The sequence below is a fragment of the Malania oleifera genome, chromosome 3, assembly GCF_029873635.1.
Source record: "Malania oleifera isolate guangnan ecotype guangnan chromosome 3, ASM2987363v1, whole genome shotgun sequence".
Classification (NCBI taxonomy): Eukaryota; Viridiplantae; Streptophyta; class Magnoliopsida; order Santalales; family Ximeniaceae; genus Malania; species Malania oleifera.
The window spans coordinates 74,961,017-74,986,697 of record NC_080419.1 but is presented as its reverse complement, the minus strand read 5'-3'; the positions used below and the strand labels follow the sequence as shown (position 1 = coordinate 74,986,697).

At 33.1% G+C, this 25,681-nt stretch overlaps 1 long non-coding RNA gene across 1 annotated transcript; it reads right to left on the bottom strand.

The window, feature by feature from the left end:
* Nucleotides 1-9,242: 9,242 nt before the first annotated feature.
* LOC131150601 (uncharacterized) lies at nt 9,243-9,826 on the bottom strand. Its single transcript, XR_009135574.1, has 2 exons — nt 9,680-9,826; nt 9,243-9,541 (listed from the first exon to the last, which is right to left on the bottom strand). It is a non-coding gene; the product is annotated as an uncharacterized LOC131150601 (long non-coding RNA).
* Between the last annotated feature and the right edge of the window lie 15,855 nt (nt 9,827-25,681).

Sequence of the window (25,681 nt, the reverse complement as noted above, 5' to 3'; positions counted from 1 at the left end):
CAGATTGTTATTGTGGTTTGTTTGGAATTAATTAAAATCTAAAAATAGAATTAGCAATCAGTTGAATTACACACAACAAGTGGTATCAGAGTATGTCTATGTGATGGGGACCGCTAGGTTTGAAATAGAAAAATTTACTAGAAAAAATGACTTTAGTTTATGGAGGATTAAGATGCGTGCCATCTTGGTACAGCAGGGGCTTGAGGAGGCTCTTCTTGGAGAAAAGAAAGGGGCTTCCACTTCATAAGAGGGGAAACCAAGTTTTCCCTCCACCGATAAAGTGAAGCCCGAAATCCTTCAAAAGGCACATAGTGCCATTATCTTGTCCCTAGGAGACAAAGTGCTTAGGGAAGTTGCCAATGAGGATACGACTGTTGGAGTTTGGTCAAAACTAGAGAGTTTGTACATGACAAAATCCCTAGCAAAGAGACTCCATAAGAAGACTAGACTCTACACCTTTAAAACGACCCCTGGAACATCAATTGATGAACATTTAGATGAATTTAATAAAATTCTTTTGGATCTTGCAAATATTAATATTAGTATAGATGAAGAAGACCAGACAATTCTTTTATTGAGTTCTCTTGACTCCACATATGACAATATTAAAGAAACTATGATGTATGGGAGAGAGAGGCTGACTTTAGAAGATGTGCAAGCCATTTTGCAGTCTAGGGAATTGCACACTAAGTTTGAGTCTAAATCAGGGTCAGGGGAAGGGTTAAATGTGAGAGGTAGGTCTAAAAAGAGGAACAAGAAAGGAAAAGACAAAAGGTCTAGATCAAAGTGTAAGAGCAAAGCACTAAAGTGTTTTTCATGTCACAAGAAAGGACATTTTAAGAGGGACTACCATGAGAGGAAAAATGGTGCAAATGCCGCAACCTCTAAATCAAAGGGTAAGGCAACTGTAGTTTTATATGTGTATGATAGTGTGGAAGTGTTGAATGTCTCTGATAGAGATTCGGGAAAAGAATGGATATTAGATTCAGGATGTTCGTTCCACATGTGTCCATTGAAAAACTGGTTTGAGTCATTTACATGCTTAGAAGGAGGTCATGTTATCCTAGGAAACAATAAGTCATGTAAAATACAGGGTATTGGGACTGTTAGACTTCTAATGCATGATGGGATTGAAAGAGTGCTAAGAGATGTGAGGTACATACCTGAGCTGAAGAGAAACTTGATTTCTCCTGGTAGCTTAGATAAGACAGGGTACATGTTTAAGTCTGAAGGAGGTAGCCTAAGAGTTTGTAGAGGTTCACTGGTAGTGATAAAAGGGGTGTTAAAGAATGGGCTGTACACCTTGGTAGGAAAGACAGTGATTGGTGAGACTTCACCTATCAATCATAGGGTAGAAAATTAGGTTTCCTTGTGGCATAGAAGGCTAGGACATGTTAGCCAATAGGGCCTAAAGGAGTTGGAGAAACAGGGGCTCCTTGGAGATAGGAAACTTGAGGAATTGTCATTCTGTGAGGAGTGTGTCTTGGGTAAGTCTACTAGGGTTAGTTTTAAGAATTCCACTCACACCATGAAACAGACTCTTGATTACATACATTCAGATTTGTGAGGGCCTGCTACGGTTAGTTCTCATGGTGGTTCTTGGTATTTTCTGTCAATTATAGATGATTTTTTTAGGAAAGTATGGGTTTATATTCTAAAACATAAAAGTGAAACTTTTGAAAAGTTTAAAGAATGGAAAACCTTAGTTGAAAATCAAGTTGGCAGAAAAGTTAAAACACTGAGAATAGATGATGGATTAGAATACTTATCTAATGGATTTTCTGAATTTTGTAAAGCTGAGGGCATAGCTAGACATAGGATTGTTAGGGATACTCTCCAACAGAATGGATTAGTTGAAAGGATGAATAGGACTATTTTGGAAAGGGTAAGATGCATGTTAGCCACTTCAGGTCTACCCAAGACCTTTTGGGCAGAGGCAGTGACCACTACTGTATACGTTATTAATAGGTGTCATTCCACAGCTTTAAATTATAAAACCTCTCAAGAAATCTGGTCGGGTAAGCCTGCTGATTATCAGGGTTTAAAAGTTTTTGGGTGCGTAGCCTATGCCCACATTAGAACTGATAAATTAGAGCCTGAGGATATTAAATGCATTTTTGTGGGATACCCAGAGGGGGTTAAAGGCTATAAGCTCTGGGTTGTGGAACCTGGAAAACAAAAATATATTATTAGCAAGTATGTAGTTTTTAATGAAACTAAAATAGGGGGAAAACCAGAAAATTCAGATGAAAGTGTTAGGCACTTTGATACTAGTGACCCGCAGTTTGAGGTAGAGCAACCCTCCACTTCTTATAGCCATTTAGAAACAGATACTACTGATTTTGAGGAGCAAAACTTAGAAACAGAAACTTCTGAATTAAGTAAAACTTACCTTTTAGCACGGGATAAGGAGATGAGGGTTATAAGACCTCCTCAAAGGTATAGGAAAGCTGATATGACAGCTTTTGCTCTTTCTGTTGAAACAGAAATTGAGGTGCAGCTTAAGACTTTTAGAGAGGCCATGGATAGTAAAGAGGCTGAAAAATGGATTCTTGTAATGCAAGAAGAAATGGAGTCTCTAAACAAGAATAAAACATGGGTGATGGTACCTAGACCGGAAAAACAGAAACTCATAGGATTCAAGTGGATCTTTAAGAGGAAAGAGGGAATCCCTGGAGTTGAATCACCTAGGTATAAAGTTAGGTTAGTGGCTAAGGGATTTACACAAAGGGAAGGGGTAGAATGAAATATTTTCCCCTGTTGTGAGGCATAGTTCAATTAGAATTCTATTATCTTTTATTGCTATACATGACTTGCATTTGGAACAACTTGTTGTTAAAACTGCTTTCTTGCATGGTACTTTAGAAGAAACAATTTATATGCAACCTCCCACGGGCTTTGATATGAAAATGAATAAAAATCATGCATGTTTATTAAAGAAATCTTTATATGGGTTGAAACAATCACCTAGACAATGGTATAAACGATTTGATTCTTACATGATTCAAAATGATTTCTGTAGAAGCAATTATGATGGCTATGTTTATTTTAAATCATGTGATAAATGTCATATATATTTGCTATTATATGTTGATGACATGTTGGTTGCTTGTGGAGACATGGATATGTTACATCAAGTTAAGTGCATGCTTAAATCTGAATTTGAAATGAAAGATTTAGGACCTGTTAAAAGAATACTTGGTATGGAAATAACTAGAGAAAGGAATAAAAAGCTTCTCTACTTGTCTCAAAAGTCTTATATTTCAAAGGTATTAAAAAGATTTGGAATGAGTCCTGTTAAATCTACTTCTTTTCCTGTTGCACAACATGTTAAATTGTCTAGAAAACAGTGTCCTCAAACTAAAGATGAGTCACTGTTTATTAATAGAATACCTTATGCTAGTATGGTTGGTAGTGTAATGTATGCTATGATATGTTCTAGACCTGATCTATTTTATGTTGTAAGTCAAGTGAGTAGATTTATGAGCAAACCTAGAAAACCACATTGGCATGCTTTGAAACAAATTTTTCAATACTTGTCTGGAACAAAATAAGAAGGATTAATATTTTGACAAAAGGATATGCATTGGGAAATAAGATTAAAAGGATATGTAGATTCTGACTATGCTGGAAATCTAGATACCAGAAAGTCTTTGTCTGGTATGATCTTTTCTTTTTTAGGTAGTGCTATTAGTTGGAAATCTCACATGGAGTCGGTGGTAGCCTTGTCTACCATGGAGGCTGAATATATTGCCATGACTGAAGCCTTTAAGGAGGCTATATGGATAAAAGGACTATGCCTAGAGTTAGGAATGTATAGTGGAACCGTTACAATTTATTGTGACAATCAAAGCACTATTCATTTGGCTAGGAATCATGTTTATCATGATAGGTCCAAACATATAGATGTTAGACTGCATTTTGTAAGAGATATTATTTCTAGTGGAGAAATAGAAGTAAGAAAAATTCCAACGGAGGATAATCCTTCAAATATGATGACTAAAGCAATACCTAAATCCAAGTTTGAACATTGTTCGAACTTGATTAACCTTGGAAGTTTATAGTATTTTTTTTGCAGGAACCGCCATAGGAGATGCTAAGGAGGTGCAAGGATCACAAGCTTGCCAAGGTGGAGAATCGTTGGAGTGTCAAGCTTGCCTGAAGAAAATCCAAGTCGTCCATTTATTGAGAGATCCAATGGCTGATGTTATTTCTTTTACTATGAGGGGCAGTGATGTAATTTACATGAAATGAATTGTAAATAGATAAGGAAAAAATACCAGGGGGCGGGGGTTTGAGGCTCTTCAGTTTTATAGCAGCGCAGAAGGTTTTCTTTGCTCCAGCCGCGAGAGACTCTTGCAGAGCCGCAGTGAGACTTCTGCTTCACCAGCCGCAAGAGCCTTCCCAGCTGAGAGAGGAGACCTGCAACAAGGAAGCCATCACCGCCAAGAGATCCTTCAGCCATAGCGCGCGGGAGAGGGAGACGACAGGAGGTGGGTGCGGCATGGGTATCTCCAACGGAGGTTCGCGCAAGGGTAAGGTAAGGTAAAAGCTCATATTTAGTTTCTTGGGGAGGGTTTCTTTTAGGGAAATTAAGGAGGAATATAAGGAGAAACCTAGGGTTCTTCGCAAGTGTGAAGGGGGGATTTCTTAGATTATTCTTGGGCTGATTTCTAGAGGAGACCAGTAAGACAAGAAAGGGTAAATCTGTGTGTACTTGTATTTATTTCTTCCGATTTAATATAGTGTCTCTGGAGGTGAGTTTCTGTCGTGTATGCAGGCTAATTTTTTGGCCAAACCACGTAACTGTGTTATTGTGGGTTGTGATTGTGGCGTGTTTATGTTTTTGCTTAATACTATTTGGTGAACATATATATTTTTTTATCAGACTTTGCACACACACGCGTCAAAATAAATAGGTTTAAGTTTATGTGTGATTGAGGTTGATGCTTGGACAAAAAATCAGATTGTTATTGTGGTTTGTTTGGAATTAATTAAAATCTGAAAATAGAATTTGCAATCAGCTGAATTACACACAACAAAGTAATACTTTATGATGAAGAAATAAATAGCACTTGTAGATTTCGATACCTTGGATATATTATGCAAGCTGAAGGAGAAATTGAAGATGATGTAATGCATAGAGTTAAAATAGATTGGGTAAAATGGAGAAGTGCTTCAAGTATGCTTTGTGATCATAGAATACCCTTAAAATTAAAAGGGAAGTTTTATATGATAACTACAAGACCAGCTATGATATATGGATCAAAATGTTGGGTGACGAAGAAACATAATATCTAAAAGGTTAAAATTATCGAGATGAGAATGCTTATATGGATGAGTGGTATAACATTGAAAGATAAATAAAGGAATGAAAATATTCGTGGTAAGTTAGGTGCAGTTCCTATAGAAGATAAGATAAGGGAGGGATGACTTAGATGGTATGAATACTTGCAACGTAGGCCATATAGTGCGCCAATGAGGAAAAGTGAGTTAGTTATTGTGAGGGACAGTAGAATAGGTAGGGTAGACTTAAAATAACTTGGGAGGAGATAGTGAGTAAGAATTTAATGTCCCTGAATCTGTCAAAAGAAATGGTCCATGATCGCATAAATTGGCAAAAAAGGATTCATATAGCTGACCCTACTTTGTGGGACTTAAGATTTGGTTTTGTTGTTGTTGTTGTTGTTGTTGTTGTATTATCTTATTGATGCTGGGTAGAAAAATTGTGAAGGATTTATGGCACCCTATGAAGGACAAAGTCACCATTTGAATGAGTGGAGGGAAGGACACCAACCAACCAGCCCTTACAAAGTTTTCAATATGAAACATGTTGCCACTAGGAATGTCACTAAGAGGTGTTTTGGACTACTAAAGCTACATTGGGCCATCCTTAGGAGTCCGTCTTTTCATTCAATCAAAATATAAAGCTGAATTGTTATGAGTTCTTGTCTTCTCCATAATTTCATAAGAAAAGAGATGACAATTGACCCAATAGAGAACAAGTTGGATATATTACAACTAACATCCTCTAGCATAGAAGGTTATTTAATCACAACAATTGAAACATGGACTTCTTGGAGAGATAATATGATAATTGATATGTTCAATCGGTGGAGAAAAAAACATCTAATGAAGTTCGTTTGGTTGTATGAACTTCTTGAAGTAGTAATTAATGTAGAAACAACTATATGTACATCAAATGAATGAATGAACTTGTTTGGCATGTATTCTTGAATCTTTGTTGTAGCGATACTGTTCTTTATATTGAATTTTAGTGATGCATCCACTATATTAAATGTTTCTTAAATGATTTAGTCTCTAATTAGATTAAGGCTACTCTTATATGTATGTCAAATGAATGGACTTCTTTTTTGACATGTATTTTTGAATCTTGGTTGTAGTGATACCATCCATTATATTGAATTTTAATGATGCATCCATTATATTTAGTGTTTCTTAAATGTATTCTTGAGTATTGATTGGTTTTTGGGTATGGTATTGGAAGACACTCGTGGCCCTATTAAAAACGAAAGGTTGTGGGGTGAAGAAAAAGATGAAAAATTATTTTAGGCTCTTCTTGATTTGCAAAAGAGCAGAAAGTATGATGCTGATCGTGATTTCAAATCAGGTCATTATAGTTCAGTTGAGAGGATACTTGTAATGACTTTGCCAAATTCAGGTTTGAAAGCCGATCCTCATATTAAATCTAGAATGAAAACCCTGAAACAACAATTCAACATTATGTATGACATGTTGCATGGGCCAAGCAGTACTAGTTTTGGGTAGGCTGATATGTCAAGTAATGCATTGTGCAGAAAAAGTCAATTTGGGCTGAGTATTTAAAGATATTTATGTAACATTCATGTAATGTTTTTATTTCATACGAATAATGCTTTGTCTATTTTTACTAATGAAATTAACCTTCAATGTATTTTTTTTTTAATTTTTTTAAGAGCAATGAGAATGCAGGATAATTTAAAGGACAAGTGTTATCGACACTATCATTTACTTTCTTTAATGTTTGGGAAATATTGTGCATCTAGAAGAGATGTTGAAACTCCTACGGATGTTAGAGGAATTGGAAAGAGAAGAAAATGCCAAAGGAAATAATGATTTGGAGGGTGAAGATGTTGGAGATGCTTCTCATACGGGGTTCTAGGTTGCCCATGCACATGTCCCAACTACTTTTGTTAAGGTGAGTTTGAAGAAGAAAAAGAAAAAAAAAAGAGTTGATAGTGATGAAATATTTGTAGAGATAATGAAATAGTTACCTTTCTCGGCGATGTGTTATACAGGTCTAGTGAACAGAATAGTCATGCGACTTAAGATCCATCAGTTAAGGACTTGAGATTCAAGATCAATAATGAGCTTTTGAAGATACAAGGTCTAAGTATGATTAGAAGGCACAAGAAAATAATAAAAATTGGATTAGATCGCATGCTAACTGAACCTTTTCTTTTTTTACTATTGCTTATAATGAAAAAGAAGAATGGGTGAAGATCATTTTTGGTTAGTTTTGTTATGTGGATGTTGGTTTTATTTGTCAAACTATTGAACTTCTTAACAGAATAGTAATTTTTTAATTTTAGTATGCACTTAAAACATGTGATATTGATAGAATGGAATTGTTGGAATTTATTTTCTCTAATTTTTTCTTTTAAATTCTACGTTTGCCTTATAAATGAATGCTTTGTTTTTATTCTTTAGTTAAAAGTCATATTTAAAAGAATTAATTTCATTAAAAAAATTATTAGATTTTAATGTTTTTTTTAAATTTTAAATTGATGAGCATTTCATTTCATTATTAATTATTTATACCAAACAAGAGAATGAAATGGAGAATGAGAATGTTCATTCCGTTCCAATGTGACAGTGGAATGCGAATGATCATTCTATTCCACTTCGTGTTCCATTCCATTCTTTAATTCATTTGATTTTTGCGTACCAAATGTAAGTAGTTTTTTTTGTCTAGTATTTACACAATTAATTGAGAAATCCTCAAATTTTAATCAAATTGACCGTGGATACGATTGAATGTTAACAATGGTATTTACGAGAAAAAATTGCAATGAATGCAAATTATTGCAATTTATTATTATTATTATAAACAAATAGTTAAACATACCATTCACCTTCAAGTTTCTTAATTATAGATTTATGAAGGAAAATATAATTTATTCTAGTAAACTCGTGGGCGCATCAACACAACCTACATTTAATTCTAAGTAAGGAACTTTGTATACTTAGCTACAAAAAAAATTACAAAAGGTCTAACTATCTAAAGAATAAAAAATAACTTAAATGTTAAAAAGGAACTAATGACCATTTAGTTAAGTTTGACAAAATCCAAATATAAATAATATCATTATCAGAATATGTCTTAGGAGCATGATAGGGAGCGAGTGAATAAAAATTTGAATGGAAAGTTTAAATAAACTAATATAATGTTTGATTTGCAAGAAATGAAATAGATTAATAGTGAAATGAAATGAAAATTTTTGTTGTAAAATTGTAAAATTATAAAATTATAAAGAATACTTTGATTTGATTCAACTCGATTTAATTTTATTTTTACATACCAAATATATGTAAATTCAATTCCATTGCATTAAGTTTAAGGCTTATTTAATGTGCAGGTGAAGGAAAACGTTGAAACTTTAAATATTTAATTCATAATTGTACTTAGCAACTCATTGACATGGCCAGGCCGTAAATGAATCATTAATTGAGTCATTTATTACTTTTCACAGTTCCACCTTTTATTTTATCTTTTGATTTTAAAACAAAATGTTTCTAAGGCATTGAAAATTGTATGCTATTCTTATTTTGAAAATATTTTTGAAAAACAGTGGCATTGTCATATTTTTTTTAACCGAAATACTTTTCACACCTAAAAGAAATGGTTGCAACCTTATATTGTTGGCAAGTTAATTGTTATCGCTCCGAGAAGTCACTCCAAGGGTGCTATCGACTCAATACATTCTTAAAGCGTGTAAATATATTCCCGAACTAATATCTTTGTGATGCACATAGCAGCCTCTTTTAATTAAGGTTAAATTTTAACCTTTATAGAAATTGGTAGCACAATTATGTCGCTAGTATTCACACTTGGTAAGGGAAAACATGGTCGGTGCTGGGTAGCGACTCGTGCCATCATTCGGATGGATCTCAAGTTTTTTTCGCTTTTCTTTATTTTATTGCTCGTGAAAATAGGAATGCAACAAATAAAGATCGTATTCGAGAAATTTCGATATATTTTAACCATGTAACGATGATAATATTAATAAGGAAGACACCTCAAATTAGTTTAATTTTATTTGCTGCTTTATTAATGGAAATTGGAACAAGAGGCATCAAAGGCAAGTGCAGACGCACACCAGATACGGCACCGTATTATCCTTTTGGCAGCTTCCTTTAGCCCGACCTTGGTACTCCGCTGCACACTTCAACGGACATGTTACTGGATTACACTTTTCATTTGTGAAGGAAAGGTTACATTTTTTTGGTTGAGCCATGCTTGGTTCTATCATCAGTAGAGCTACAACAAAAGACATCAATAGTAAGTCTAGCTTTTGAATGCAAATAAGAATATTTTAATTCAAATGGATTGTCGGCTTATTTTTCATTCAATAACTACATTAAAGGCAAACAAACTGGGAAAGATAATGGAACAAACCTGAGAAAACGAGGATGGAAAAGAAAATAGGAGTGAATAAAAGTTTAGCCATCTGTTCTCTTCTCTTCTTGCCTCTCCTCTTCTCCTTGTATCTTTCGTTTATTGATGAATGGTCGAGTTACCAATGCCCACTCTATGAAACTATTTATAATTGTCTTTGCATCTAATTTGAATGTGCCATTAATGAAAAAGATGGAACACTTTAAAGATTGGGCCCAAAATAAAACTTTATTCATTTTGGGAAAATATACCATACTCACCTTATATATATGTATTTGAAATGATGGTGCCCGATGTCCTTTGAACGCTCGACTAACCCACAGGTACCGCTGACTCCGTGAGTGTATCTATCCGATACTCTTTCTTACCTACTGATGTCTTTGCACCGTGTCATGCCCGTGAGGGCGCAATTATTTTTCAGTGTATATTATGTATTAACAACAATCCGTATTGACTTCAAAATCCCGCAAGCCCCAAATCCTAATTACTATAATTTTAAATTTTTAAAATTTAAAACTAATTTTTCATTAATTTAATTCTTGTTTTCTTGATTACTATTGGAGCATATTATTAATTAGAGCATTTTAACCCATAAAATATATTATTATATTTACCCTCTTAGAATTTTTGTTGTCTTTCACAAACATCTCTCCCTCGCTCTCCCCTTCTCTCGTTGATTGCCACAAATCTCTTTAATAACTTTACATTTGCAATCTCTCTCTTTTACTCCCACTTAAATCCTTCTCTTAATTTCCATGAATCATTCTCTCAATCAAGTCCTCAATCTACGTCTCTCCAATTGGCCATATCTATCTTGATTGTTTCGAATGTATGATTAAGTTTGAGACAATGTAACAACTTATTCCAAGTATTTAATATTCGCTATATGAAATTTCGATTTTGTGTTATATGAGTTGTGTTCTATTGAAATTTTATAAAATAAATAATATTTTCAAAATTTTCTCATAAAATTAAATTATATTTTAATTTCTGTCACAATGAAAAATGTTTGAATTCAAAAATTTCTATAATGGTCAATCTATATTTATGCTAATTTATTGAAGCATGATGGTATCCATTTATGACAATATAAATATTGAATATAAATTTATGAAATTTCTATATTTTTGAAAAAAATATATCTAATAAATTTATTTTTGATTAATTATTTAACAATTAATATAACTAGTATTGGTGACGGTAAAACATATTATTGAGAATTAAATTAATTATTAATTCAATTATGCTTAGAATGGAATGAAATTTTGAATGGAGAGAATGAAGAAATCAAATAATAAATTCAATTCCATTCCATGCCACTCCATTCTATTCCTATATACCAAACATGTAGATAAGAGTTACAGAAAATTTTAATTTAATTATTATCAGTGTTTCTAGAAAGTATTAATTCTGTTATATTTTAGGAATTACAAAAAAAATAATAATTCAATTACTATTTCTGGTTGATTAAATTATAATTTTCTGATTGGTTGAGTTCTAATTTTTTTAATTAGTTGCAATTGGTTAACCCTTTGATAAAAACATTGCCAATTAAATTAATTCTTAATTAACGCTAATGACAACAAGAAATTTTATCTCTCTCTTTACATCATATTCTCAAATCTATCTAATATTATTTTCTATTATATTTTTATATGAAATATTTTGCATAATTAACATGAATTTTTAAGAATTTGAAAATTTTGAAAAATGTGTGTGTGTGTGTGTGTGTTTTATTTTATTTGATTTGATTTTATTTTATTTTATCTTATGGATCATCCACTTTAGAATTTTTGAAAAATTTAATGGCGTTCATTTGTAGTATCATACCTTTTAGTTAAAAATGACATCAAACAAATTAGAATGTAATAAGTCTTTAAATTCATGTTGACTTTAAATTAAATAGAAATAATTACTAAATCTCCAACTATCATAAGACTCTATAATGCATTATTTAAATTAGTGACTTTAAATTAAATGGAAATAATTACTAAATCTCCAACTATCATAATACTCTATAATGCATTATTTAAATTAGGATACCAAAATAATGTCGACCTTGAAATATTAATAAGAGTGATAAAAATAAAATTTATTGAAATTAATGCAAAATTTTAAAATTATTTCAAGTATAAAATTATATTTATATAGTGAATAAATTAATATATGATGCTAGGAATATGTAGAAGAAAATTGTATCACTATATATTTTATAAGCTTGTTGACAGTCTTTGTATAAATATATTGAATTTTCTAAATCTTTTTTTTTAAATTTTTTTGGTTAATTTCAATAGAAATAAATTTATTAAATTTACATAAAATTAATCTAAAAAATTATAATTTTCTATGCTTTTAAAATAATGAAATTTATTTGCAATTCTTACAACGATGTATTTTTCAACATGTAGATTCATGAAGCTTTTATCGATACACACAAATATATGGATTTTTCTCTTATGCTAAATATTACTAAAAATAATTTTTTAATATAATTAAAAGTTAAGAAAAAAAAAATCAAATGTTAATGATGCTTAAAATTAAAATTTTGTTCATTAGTTTGGAACATATTTTATTTTCTTTCGTATTCTCCTTATTTTCATAACTAAAGATGAAAAATTATTATTATTATTATTATTATTATTATTATTATTATTATGTTTTCTTTTTATTGCTCTAATATTTTTAAGTTTCAAGTGGGTCTTTAAGTTTTTTCCAGAATAAGATTTAAGGAAAATATTAAATATATTGTAAATGTAGCCAAAATTTTATATGTTAGCATAGCATATTATACATGTTTTATAACTTTATTAATAAAATATTATTATTAATAATAACTTAAAACATAACAAAATAAATTGTAATAGTAATTTACTTAGTTTGTTTTCTCTTATTCTAGAGATCTTGACAATTATTAAACTGAATCACGAATATATTTTATTTTTTAAAAGAGCCCACTAATTAAATATGTGCTTTAAATTGTGCACAAAAGGTTTTAATTGGTTATAGAGCTAGCTGTTCTATTTTTTTTGTATATAATTTTATGAAATGCATTAGGAATTATAAATTTGAATTCAAATAAATCATTAAATACAATAATAATTTGACAATGTATCATAATTCTTAATAAAAAAGGGCTTAATTGTGAACTGATTTTTGAGTTGCCATAAAATCTCATTCAAAAAAACACTTTTTTTTTTTTGGCTACCTCATTAGAAGTCAAATCTTGTAGGATTAATTTTGAATGGTTTCAAAGAGAATAATTAAATATTTTATGATTGTTTTTTTTATAACTAAAAGAGGGTTGTACCTGTTGTTCTTGTCTCACATTGGTAGAATACTTTCACATTAGTATAAAAGATTGTTTTGAATTTTTTATATTATTTGTCCCACATTGGAGAAAAGTGTTTTTTAGACGTAGATTGAAACTATATAAAGAGCTCAACTCTTTATTTGTAAAACACATCTCAAAGTTATACTTTGTCAAGAAGTAGTGGATTGATCATCGGTGCCCGAGGACGTAGGTAATTCTATACCAAACCTCATAAATTTCTTATCTTGTTCTTTTTATTGCTTTATTATTGGTTTCTACATTGCTTTAATTCCTTATATATTCAATAGCAATAGTTGTAATATTGGTGTTTGGCATAAGTGGGGTGCCCGACACAACAATTGGTATCAGAGCTAGGTTGAATAGTGTTGATACGGAGGTGTTCCTCTATTAGGATCCTTGATTCCACATTTGATGTCTAAGAAAGACATTGTCAAAGCGAGTGCTCAAAGACCATTGCGGCTCAGTCACTCTCTGGAGGTTGGCCTGGTCAAAGTGGAATTTCATAAGATAAAACAAAGTAGACACAGTTAGTACGTACTATTCACCCTAGGCCTTTTGCTTTGTTGGTTGCTATTGAATATATAGAAGATAGAAGAAACTAGTGCAGTAGTAGAAGAAACTCTGTCCACACGAACTCCAACCCCTTCGGCTTCGACATCGTCATCGAAGACAATAGCTAATGCTCGGTTTGAGGTGGAGAAATTTGATGGTACTAATAATTTTGGTATGTGGCAATGTGAGGTGATGGACATCTTGTATCAACAAGAACTAGATATTGCTTTGGATGATAAACCGGTAGATATGGGTGACAGAAATTGGGAAAAGATTAATCGTCAGGCATGCGGTACGATTCGTTTGTGTCTTGCCAAAAATCAGAAATATTGTGTTATGAGGGAGGCATCTGCAAAGAAATTGTGGAAGACTTTGGAAGATACATTTATGACCAAGAGTCCAGAAAATCGGCTCTATTTGAAAAAGAAATTGTTTCGCTTCCAGTATCAACCAGGTATTTCGATTAATGACCATATAAATGCTTTCAAAAAAATTTTGGCTGATTTGTTAAATTTGGATGAAAAGGTGAAAGATAAGGATAAAACCATATTGTTACTAAATTCTCTCCCTGATGAGTATGAACATTTGACCACCACTTTATTGTATGGGAAAGATAAAGTTGCTTATGATGTTGTTTGTACTGCATTGATTAGTAGTGAATGCAGAAAGAAGGATCAAAGGGTCCATAAGGAAATAGCAGAAGCACTAACAATAAGAGGACGTTCTCAGAGTCGTATGCTTGGAAGGAAGAGTAAATCTCATGGGAGGAGTAAATCTCGTGGGAGACCTGCTAAAGATAAATGCACCTTTTGTCATGAGAGAGGGCATTAGAAGAAAGATTGCCCTAAATTACAGTAGAAGAATAAAGACAAAACACATTCTAATGTCAATATAGCCAATGATGATGGAAGTGAGTCAGATTTTTCTCTTGTTGGAACATCTTCGTGACATTATTTTGGTGAGTGGATTTTGGATTTTGGTTGTTCCTATCACATGTGTCCCAATAGAGAATGGTTTTCTAATTTTGAAGAATTAGATGGTGGGGTTGTTTTTTTGGGAAATGATAATACTTGTAAAACAATTGGAATATGATCAATACAGTTGAAATGTCAAGATGGAACTATTAAGACCTTGACTGATGTTAGGTATGTTCCAAGCCTAAAGAAGAATCTGATTTCATTGGGTGCCTTAGAATCTAAAGGGTTTACTATCACTTTGAAAGATGGAACCTTAAAGATTAAATCAGGCGCGCTGGTGGTGATGAAAGGAATAAGGAAAAATAACTTGTATTATTTACAAGGTAGTACAATTATTGGCTTAACAACTATTGTTTCTTAAAAAGATGCAGGTTCAGATACAATCAAGTTATGGCATATGCGATTAAGACATGCAGGAGAAAAATTTTTGCAACAATTAGCTAAGTGAGGTTTGTTAAAGGGTGCAAAGGTGTGCAAACATGAATTTTATGAGCATTGCATTCTGGAAAAACAAACTAGAGTGAAATTTGGCACAGCAATTCACCAGATTGAAGGTATTTTAGACTACATCCATACAGATGTATGAGGGCCCACAAAAACGGCTTCGTTGGGTGGTATGCATTATTTTGTCACTTTTGTTGATGATTTTTCTAGAAAAGTTTGGGTGTATTCTATGAAGCATAAAAATGAAGTGTGTAATATTTTCCTTAAATGGAAAAAATTAGTTGAAACTCAAACTAGCAAAAAGAGTAAACGGCTCAGATCAGATAATGGTAGTGAATACACGAGTGACCCATTTATGAAGGTATGTCAGGATGAAGGTATTGTTGGACACTTCACAGTTTGAAATACACCACAGCAGAATAGGGTGGTAGAGCGCATGAATTGGACTTTGCTGGAGAAAGTTCGATGTATGTTGTCTAATGTTGGGTTAGACAAAAGGTTTTGGGCTGAGGCTATTAGATATGCGTGTCATCTCATCAATCGTCTACCATCATCTGCAATAGAGGGAAAAACACCCTATGATGTATGGTCTGGAAAGCCTACTAGAGATTATGATTCTTTACATATATTTGGTACTATGACTTATTATCATGTTAAAGAATCTAAGTTGGATCCAAGAGCCAAGAAAGCAATATTCTTGGGGATAAGTGCATGAGTCAAAGGATACTGTCTTTGGTGTCTAGAGACGAAAAAAATGATTTTAAGTAGAGATGTAACTTTTGATGAACTTACGATGATGAAGAAAACAATACGTAAGGAGTCACGAGTTGAAGAGAAGACTAGTGGTACTCAACAACAAGTGGAGGTTGAGACAATTTTGGAAAACCCAGTGAGAAATGAGACTACACAAGGTAACTCTCCAGTTACAGTGGAAAATAGTGTACAAGAAGAGGAGATTTCAATTCGAGAATCTTCTTAGCAACAAGAATCAATTGTTTCTCAAAGGCCAAGACGAGAAATTCGAAAACCTGCTCGGTATACTGATATGGTGGCCTATGCACTTCTAGTTTTGGAAGATAATGTTCCTTACACTTTCAAAGAAGTAATAGGGAACTCTGAATCAGAAAAGTGGAAAAAAGCAATGGATGAAGAAATGTAGTCTCTTCATCAGACTTGGGAGCTAACCCAACTGCCCAAGGGTAAGAAAGCAATTGGTTGCAAATGAGTTTATGTAAAGAAAGAAGGATTTTCAGATGCAAATAATGTTCACTTCAAAGCTAAATTGGTAGCTAAGGGATACGCACAGAAGGAAGGCATTGATTATAATGAGGTTGTTGGAAAAGAAAATTGGGTATGTAAACTAGGTAAATCGTTGTATGGTTTAAGACAGTCTCCAAAATGATTTCATCAGTTTATGATGGGTCAGAAGTACAACAGAGATAAACATAATTATTATGTTTATTTTCGCAGACTACAAAATGGATCTTTTATATATTTACTCTTGTATGTTGATGATATGTTGATAGCTTCAAAGAATAAGGAAGAAATCAACAAGTTGAAAAGTCAGTTAAATCAAGAGTTTGAGATGAACGATCTTGGTGAAGTAAAGAAGATACTTGGCATAGAGATTCGCAGAGACAGAATGAGAGGAAAAGTTAGTTTGTCTCAGAAATAGTATTTGAAGAAGGTAGTACAGAGTTTTGGCATGTCTGAGCAGTCAAAATCAATTCCTTATGCAAATGTAGTTGGTAGTCTGATGTATGCAATGGTTTGTACTAGACTTAATATTTCACAAGCTGTTAGTATGGTGAGCAGGTATATGCATGATCCAGGTAAAGGACATTGGCAAGCTGTGAAATGGATTTTGAGATATATTATGAATACGATTGATATTGGTATAGTATTTGAGAAAAGTAATACTATTGATCAACGTGTTATTGGATATGTGGATTCGGATTTTGCAGGTGATTTGGATAAACGTTGATCAACTACTGGATATATTTTTACATTTGCTAATGTTCTAGTGAGTTGAAGGTCTACTTTACAATCTACCATTGCTTTGTCTACAACAGAAGCAGAGTACATGGCAGTTTCAAAGGCTGTTAAGGAAGCTATTTGGTTGCAGGGTTTACTTGAAAATTTGGGAGTTGTTCAGAAGCACACGGTTGTATTCTGTGATAACCAGAGTGTTATTCACTTGGCAAAGAACCAAGTCTACCATAGACGAACGAAGCATATCGACGTTCTGTTTCATTTTATGCGGGATATTATTGATGGAGGGAAGATACTTCTTCAGAAGATTGCTACAACTAAAAATCCCGTAGATATGTTGACCAAGATTGTGACGACAATCAAGTTCAAACATTGTTTGGACTTGATCAATATCCTACAAGTCTGAATAATTTTGGAAGGCGCCAATGATGTGGAACTCCAGAAAATGTTAGTGACTGAAAAATTTGTTGAATTTATCGTTAAGGTGGAGATTTGTTGTTTTTGTCCCACATTGGTAGAATACTTCCACATTAGTATAAAAGGTCGTTTTGAATTTTTTATATTATTTGTCCCACATTGGAGAAAAGTGTTTTTTAAACTTGAGGTTGAGCTATATAAAGAGCTCAACTCTTCATTTGTAAAACACACCTTAAAGTTGTACTTTGTCAAGAAGTAGTGGATTGATCATCGGCGCCCAAGGACGTAGGTAATTCTATACCGAACCTCGTAAATTTCTTGTCTTGTTCTTTTTATTGCTTTATTATTGGTTTCTGTATTGCTTTAATTTCTTATATATTCAATAACAATAGTTGTAGTATTGGTGTTTGGCACAAGTGGGGTGCCCGGCAGAACAGTGCCTCCATTTATTTGTTAATAAACTCTCACTTTTGACGGAGGAATACCATGGTTACAAGACAAGCAAAAGGAAGATTACAAAAAAATAAAATTAAACCCTTCCAGAAACAACACCAGTAACCAACCAAATCAAGACAATAAAGCTAAACAAAACTAACAAAGAAGATAGATACACAAAACAACCATAAAAAAATCAAAATTCACCAAACAAAACTCGATGGTTAAACTAATGACAAACGGAAGTGAGACCCCACCTATCCATCTGAAAAATACCTTTCAGATAACATGATAGAAGGTGTTGTTTTTCGTAGATTACATTTTTTCCTATTTCTCCTTCTTTAATAAGAAAATCAGCCACACTATTGCATTCCCTATATTGATGTATCACCATGACGTTCACTCTTTCTAGGTTCACCATGAGATCCTCACCAAAATCCCAAAGATAACACAAAGTACATATACCTTTCTAAAGCCAATCAATTACAATTCGCGAGTCATTTTCAATAATCACATTAAAATAATGCAATCGTTTGTACAAACGAATTTCTTCCCTGATTGCTTTTAATTATTATTCGTATCATTGCCAAAATATCTTGAAAAAACTGTTTTTCCTATGTCATGACAATCCTGAATAATTCCTCCACCTCCTGAAGTACCCGGATTGCCCATACACCTTCTATGACAATTAAGTTTTATCCACCCTGCTCGAGGTTTAACCCATGAAATAATTTTTCCAGGTCTATCGCAAACTCCCTGATGCTTAATTTGAAATTCGTTCAAAATCATAATGCTCGACTTCTTCAATTTTTGAAAAGAATTAGTATTCTCAGCTATAAAACTAACTCAGAATCGAATACTTCTCCACATTTGATCTGCACTTTGATAATCTCCTTCCATTCTCGCTTTACATCTTTGATTCCAAAGGCACCATGTAATCAAACACGAAATCAACCCGATTAAAATACCTTTAATAGATGATTTTCGAACATAGTGGAACCAATTTGTCATTTTGTTTTTCCAGGGAAGGGATCTTTGGAAAGGAATCCCCAACACCACACTAGCCCGACACCAAACCTCTGAAGTCACCTCGCCTAAAGAAAGAATATGATCAATGTTTTCCTGACTTCTTTGTACACAGCAATCACAAGCTGAAACCATTGGTATTCCTTTGGCCTGAATTCTACCATCTACAGCCAAACATTTAAACCAGACTCTCCATAAACACATTGAGATTCTTCTGGACAATAAAGAATGTAAAAACCAGTCATTCTACACAAAATTATCACTTCTGCTCCTCACTGCCTCCCAAGCCGTTTTTGTAGAAAAATTACAGTCAGGGGTAGGCTTCCAGACGAAAATATCCCACTTACTTTTTCTAGTCAGCACCTGATACAAAATTTCCATTGTTTTATTGGCACCAACCAATTCCAATAATAAATTAGAGTTCCAATTATTATTTAACCAACAATCCTTAATACACAGTTTCTTGTTCACAATATCCTCTAGATTATTTTATCTTGAGTGATTAGTAATTGAATGAGCTTTTAGATTAGACTATGTTTTTGGAACTCAAGTTACATTCTTGGAATGGAGAATGAGAATGTTCATTCTATTCCAATGTGACAGTGGAATGTGAATGATCATTCTATTCCATTCTCCAATTCACTCCATTCTTGCGTACCACATGCGCTAGTTAATTGTTCTCAAGAATTTTTTTTTTATCTATTATTTACACAATTAATTGATAAATTCTCAAATTTTAATCGAATTGATTGGGGATACAATTGAATGTAAACAATGTTATATTAAAATATAATTAAAAAAAAAAGATGAAGGGATAAAGATAATGAGAAAAAATTGCAAATTATTATTACTATTATTATTATTATTATTATTATTATTATAAACAAATAGTTAAACATACCATTCACCGTCAAGTTTCTTAATCATGCATTTATCAAGGAAAATATATGGATGCATGAGATTACGTTAAACAATTTTCCATAGCATTTGTATGCAAAAAAGTTTCATTTTTACTCAAGTGGTTTTCTTTCGAGAGAATAATTATATCATACAGTACATTAAAATTTTTTCTTTTAACTTTCGTCTAGATATAATTTATTCTAGTAAACTCGTGGGCGCATCAACACAACCTACATTTAATTCTAAGCAAGGAACTTTGTATACTTAGCTACAAAAAAATTTACAGAAGGTCTAACTATCTAAAGAATAAAAGTTAACTTAAATGTTAAAAAGGAACTAATGACCATTTAGTTAAGTTTGACAAAATCTAAATATAAATAATATCGTTACCAGAATATGTCTTAGGAGCATGATAGAGATCAAGTGAATAAAAATTTGAATGGAAAGTTTAAATAAACTAATATAATGTTTGATTTGCAAGAAATGAAATAGATTAATAGTGAAATGAAATGAAATGAAAATTTATGTTGTAAAATTGTAAAATTATAAAATTATAAAGAATACTTTGATTTGATTCAACTCGATTTAATTTTATTTTTACATACAAAATCTATGTAAATTCAATTCCATTGCATTAAACTAATTCTCATTCATTTTGAGCTCATTTAATTATTTTTAAATAAATAAAAATCATCATGAGTATTTTATTTTGCTTTTTGAGCTTGAGGAGTCTACAAAATAATAAATTTTGTGTTTTGGAGCCATCTTTTAATTAAGTCTAAGACTTATTTAATGTGCAGTTGAAGGAAAACGTTGAAACTTTAAATATTTGGGATGTACTTAGTATACCCTTTATTTATCTTGTCCTATTGAGTTGGCATTGACATGGCCAGGCCGTAAATGAATAATTAATTGGGTCATTTTCTTTACATTCTTCTTTTCTTTTTACCATTGTGGTCATTTATTACTTTTCACAATTCCACCTTTTATTTTATCTATTGATTTTAAATCAAAATGTTTGTAAGGCATTGAAAATTGTATGCTATTCTTAGTTTGAAAATATTTTTTTGGAAAACAGGGTCATTGTCATATTTTTTTTTTTAACCAAAGTACTTTTCACACCTAAAAGAAATGGTTGCTTATTTCAAGAACGACCTATATTTTTTTTATTTTTTTTATTTTTTGATTATATAGGAATTACGGCCACCAACGAACTCTTTAGACCCCCTGGTGCGGCAGCAAATCTACGGAGCAGCGTCCTCTGCCCCCAGCTTTCGCTGATCAAGGTAAAGTTCGGATGCGAATACGACTTCTGTGCATTAGTTAGACGTTCGGTCAACCTAACTTCTGGGACACATCTCCATTACCATCTACAGTCCTTGATGGCTCACAGAGAACTCTTACCATCCACGGTCCCCGCTATTATTGAGAATTCCACTTGTGAGTTTGTCCCACATTGGAAAAATTGAGTGGATGATGGGTGCTTATATATATGGTTGGGCCCAAGACTCAATAGACTTAAGCTTTTGGGTCAAGTTGATGTTCACCCAAGTGTATCGAACCCAGCTATGGGTTCCTCTAATCCTAACAGCTGACTCACAGAGTGAACTCTCACCATTCACGGCCCCCGCTGGCTCACAGAATAAACTCTTACCATTTACATGTATCGTTGGTTCTGTGAGTGTATCTACTTGAAATTGAATCCTCGATATTCTTTTTTAATTGCTGATGCCTTTTCATTGCACCATGTTGTGGGGGCAAGAACAACCTTATATTGTTGGCAAGTTAATTGGTATCTCCGAGGGTACTATTGACTCAATACATTCTTAAAGTGTGTAACTATATTCCCGAACTCATAACTTTATGATGCACATGGTCGGTACTTGGTAGCGACTCGTGCCATCATTCAGATGGATCCCAACTTTTTTTTACTTTTCTTTATTTTATTGTTTGTGAAAATAGGATTGCAACAAATAAAGATCGTTCGATGTTCTAAGGGATCTAATTCGAGAAATATCGGTGTATTTTAACCATGTAACGATAATAATATTAATAAGGAACACACCTCAAATTAGTTTAATTTTATTTGCTGCTTTGTTAATGGAAATTGGAACAAAAGGCATCAAAGGCAAGTGCAGACGCACACTGGATACTGCAGCTTATTATCCATTTGGCAGCTTCCTGTAGCCCGACCTTGGTACTCCGCTGCGCACTTTAGCCGACATACTACTGGATTACACTTTTCATTTGTGAAGGAAAGGTGACAGTTTTTTGGTTGAGCCATACTTGGTTCTATCATCACTAGAGCTACAACAAAAGACATCAATAGTAAGTCTAGCTTTTGAATACAAATAAGAAAATTTTAATTCAAATGGATTGTCCGCTTATTTTGTTAGGGTTATTCCACATTGGTGGTGGAAGGAACTGGTGGTCAGTTATTAAGTGTGAGGGAAAGTCTTACAGCATGAACTAGCTTTTGGGGTTGAGAAGGCCCAAGACCACCCAACACTGGTATCAGAGCTTGATTCACCAACATTCTCCCTAGTGTGTCATGCCGGGGGAGACCCCGATGTGTGAGGGGGAGATTGTTAGGATTATCTCACATCGGTTGTGGAAGGGACTGGTGGTCAGTTATTAAGTGTGAGGGAAAGTCTCACCCCATGAGCTAGTTTTTGGGGTTAAGAAGGCCCAAGACCACCCAACATATTTTTCATTCAATAACTACATTAAAGGCAAAAAAATAGAGAGAGATAATGGAACAAACCTGAGAAAACAAGGATGGAAAAGAAAATAGGAGCGAATAAAAGTTTAGCCATCTTTTCTCTTCTCTTCTTGCCTCTCCTCTTCTCCTTGTATCTTTCGTTTATTGATGAATGATCGAGTTACTAATGCCCACTATATGAAACTATTTATAATTGTCTTTGCATCTAATTAAAATATGCCATTAATGAAAAAGATGAAATTGATGGAACACTTTAAAGATTGGGCCCAAAATAAAACTTTATTCATTTTGGGAAAATACACCATACTCACCTTAGATATATGTATTTGAAATGATGGTGCCCGAGGTCTTTTGGACACTCAACTAATCCACCGGGATAATGGACCCATGTACCCCTCTATCCTTCTTCACTTAAATATAAAGGTATTATCTTAAATAGAAAATGGAAGCCTCCAAAACTCGAACCCTAACCATTTAACCAAAAGAGTTTTGAGTTTACTGCGTGAGCCACCCTCGGGACGGGGGCGGAGGGGGGGCAGATACTTACCTTATATTTAATTTAGTAGAAGAATCATTTCTTAAAATAAGAGGGATATAGTGAAAAAAATTGAAAATATAAGTAATAATTGTACCTTAAATATTCCTTATTATATATTTCATTCATCATGTAATGAAAAACGAATAAACAATCTCATGATAAAATTTCGGAATAGTTATTCATTCTCTATTTCTTATTATAAACTCATAAAAAGTTTTATATTATTATTTATTTTCTATTAATAACATAACTTTTTGTATAACTAATTGTAACTAACATATTTAATTGAAATTTATTCATGTGAATAAATATTTTATGAATTAAACAAAATCTTCGTCTTTTAAATTTTATATAATGTGATTTTTTTTTACAAAAATGTAAAATATATAAAGAAAAAAACCTGAATCCCCAGCCCTTCGATCTGTGTTTCTCGGGAACGGTGTGGATCATGCCACATCACTGATCCACACACACCAATCTTTAGCCGTCCAATCTATGTTTCCAAGTGATGGTCATGATCTAGCCATGACAGTGATCCGGGTCACTCCTCTTCACCCCTTTTGTCGGCCGACACGTTGCCTCCATACTTTGTTATGACGTCACACCTGAAGAGTTATTTATCATATATATAATATCAGGGCTATGTGGCCTCATCCGGAAGGCGATACGTGGCCTAATCTTTGACTTGATCCAGTTCTATGCAAATCGGTTGACTTTTCTAAATCGGTTCTGAACTGATTCTTCTATTTTCGTTATTTATTTTTTTGTATTATATTATTTATTTAATTAAAATTTTTGGAAAGATATGTAAAAATTAAAAAAAAAATAGAAAAATCGGAGAAAAATCAAAAAAACATTTTTGAGGTCAAAAAATTATTTTTGCACACTTTTCATCCCAAATAATTCCCAAAACCTCCTAGGAAATTTTGAAAATATTATTTAATACTTAGAAAAATTCTATAAATTTTTGGAAACAAAATTTGGGAGTTATTTTCATGAAATATTTTCTCAATTTTTTTCCTATGATTTTTTAAAAAAAGGGCATGAGCTTTTTTTTAAGCTTCACGTGCCCTAGTTTTGAGGGATATATTATTATAAGTATACCATGCAATTGTTTTTTTTTTTTTTTTTTGAATAATTGTGTGATTTATTGATGTTCTGCAAATTGTTCAAAGAGAGTAAAATAAAAGGTTATCAAATTTAATGTGGGATAGTCTTCAATTAATTAGATACCGTTCATAGAGCGGGTGTGTAGGAGGTGCTAGTACCTTCCCCTCACATAACTGAACTCCCGATCCTTATCATGGTAACGCATACAGATTCTACCCTTAATTGGGTGGTAATCATGTGTTCTAACCACATCCCAAAAGGTTAGTGGCAACTCCAACATCCATTTTTCATGAAAATAAACCTATCATTTTTATTTTGCCCACCCTATGGCACCCTCACTCTTGGGACATCGTGACAAATAACACTTGTAATGTAATACTCAGATTGTTTAATAGAAATTATCACTCGATGATGCACAAATAACTTCAACCCACCACAATGCGTCGCATCTAATCTACTGCGGTTCTCAACATTTATTTGGCAGATACCCAACAAAAAAGATTTAATGAGATAATAATCCACATTAATACAAAAAAATAGTTCTAATCTAACCACATCACTTGATAGTGAGGGTCACGAAAATGTTGACACACCAGGTCCCAATCTTCATGGGAGATCATATCGAATGGGTGTCGTTCAACCTCTTCTCCCATCGCCTTAAAATGTCCATGCATTTTGTTGCGATATGTCTTAAATTGAGCGCACAAGTTCGTGTGCACCGCCTTTTTGACATTAGGGTTGATGAGAATGTCAATATCAAAAGAATCCTATATATGAAATACATATAGAATGTTAGACAGTAAACAGTGCAATATATTAAAAGTAATAGAACTAGTTGGAAAACGTACCAAGATGCGCGCGTAGAGAACCAAACGCTGCTCCTCAGTCACCTTTGGCCAAGTGAACCAGGTGACTAGAGCAAATTATTGGCATGTAATTCCGAACTCCCGTTTCCAGGATGAGCACCAATCACCCAATGGTGCTGTCTAGCCTGATAAAATCTCGATCCTAATCCATTGGTGTGTCCACTATAGGTGCCTACGGGGCGTGGTGTTCTTTACTAGACCACCACTTGATCTCGTTGTTTATGTTTTTGAGGTCGATGCTAAAAAAAGTTCAAGGATTCATTATAGATACACATGTAAGACAATCAATATATTAAAAAAAAAAAATTAAATACTCATAATCTTAGCAACGCTGCTTATAAGGGTGGGCAACTCACCTTAGGTCTGATCCCCAGCTAATGGATGAATGTCGGGATGGGTTCCCAAGGGCTCAAATGGTGCCGAATCAGCACCAATGTGCTCCAATTTTCTCGAGGATGTTGCATCCTTGTGGGATGTCGTACTAGAGAACCTAGGCCGAACAAATCGATAACCTCCTGGTGTTATATTTGTAGTATTAGACACAAGTAAATATAAGAAGATTGCATATAAATGGATGCATAGTAAATATATTTTTAGTTATTTACACATATCAGATACATGGTGACAACATAACATGCTTAACCCCTATACATCCTCAATATCGGTATCATCCTCACTTTAAAGTATGTCTT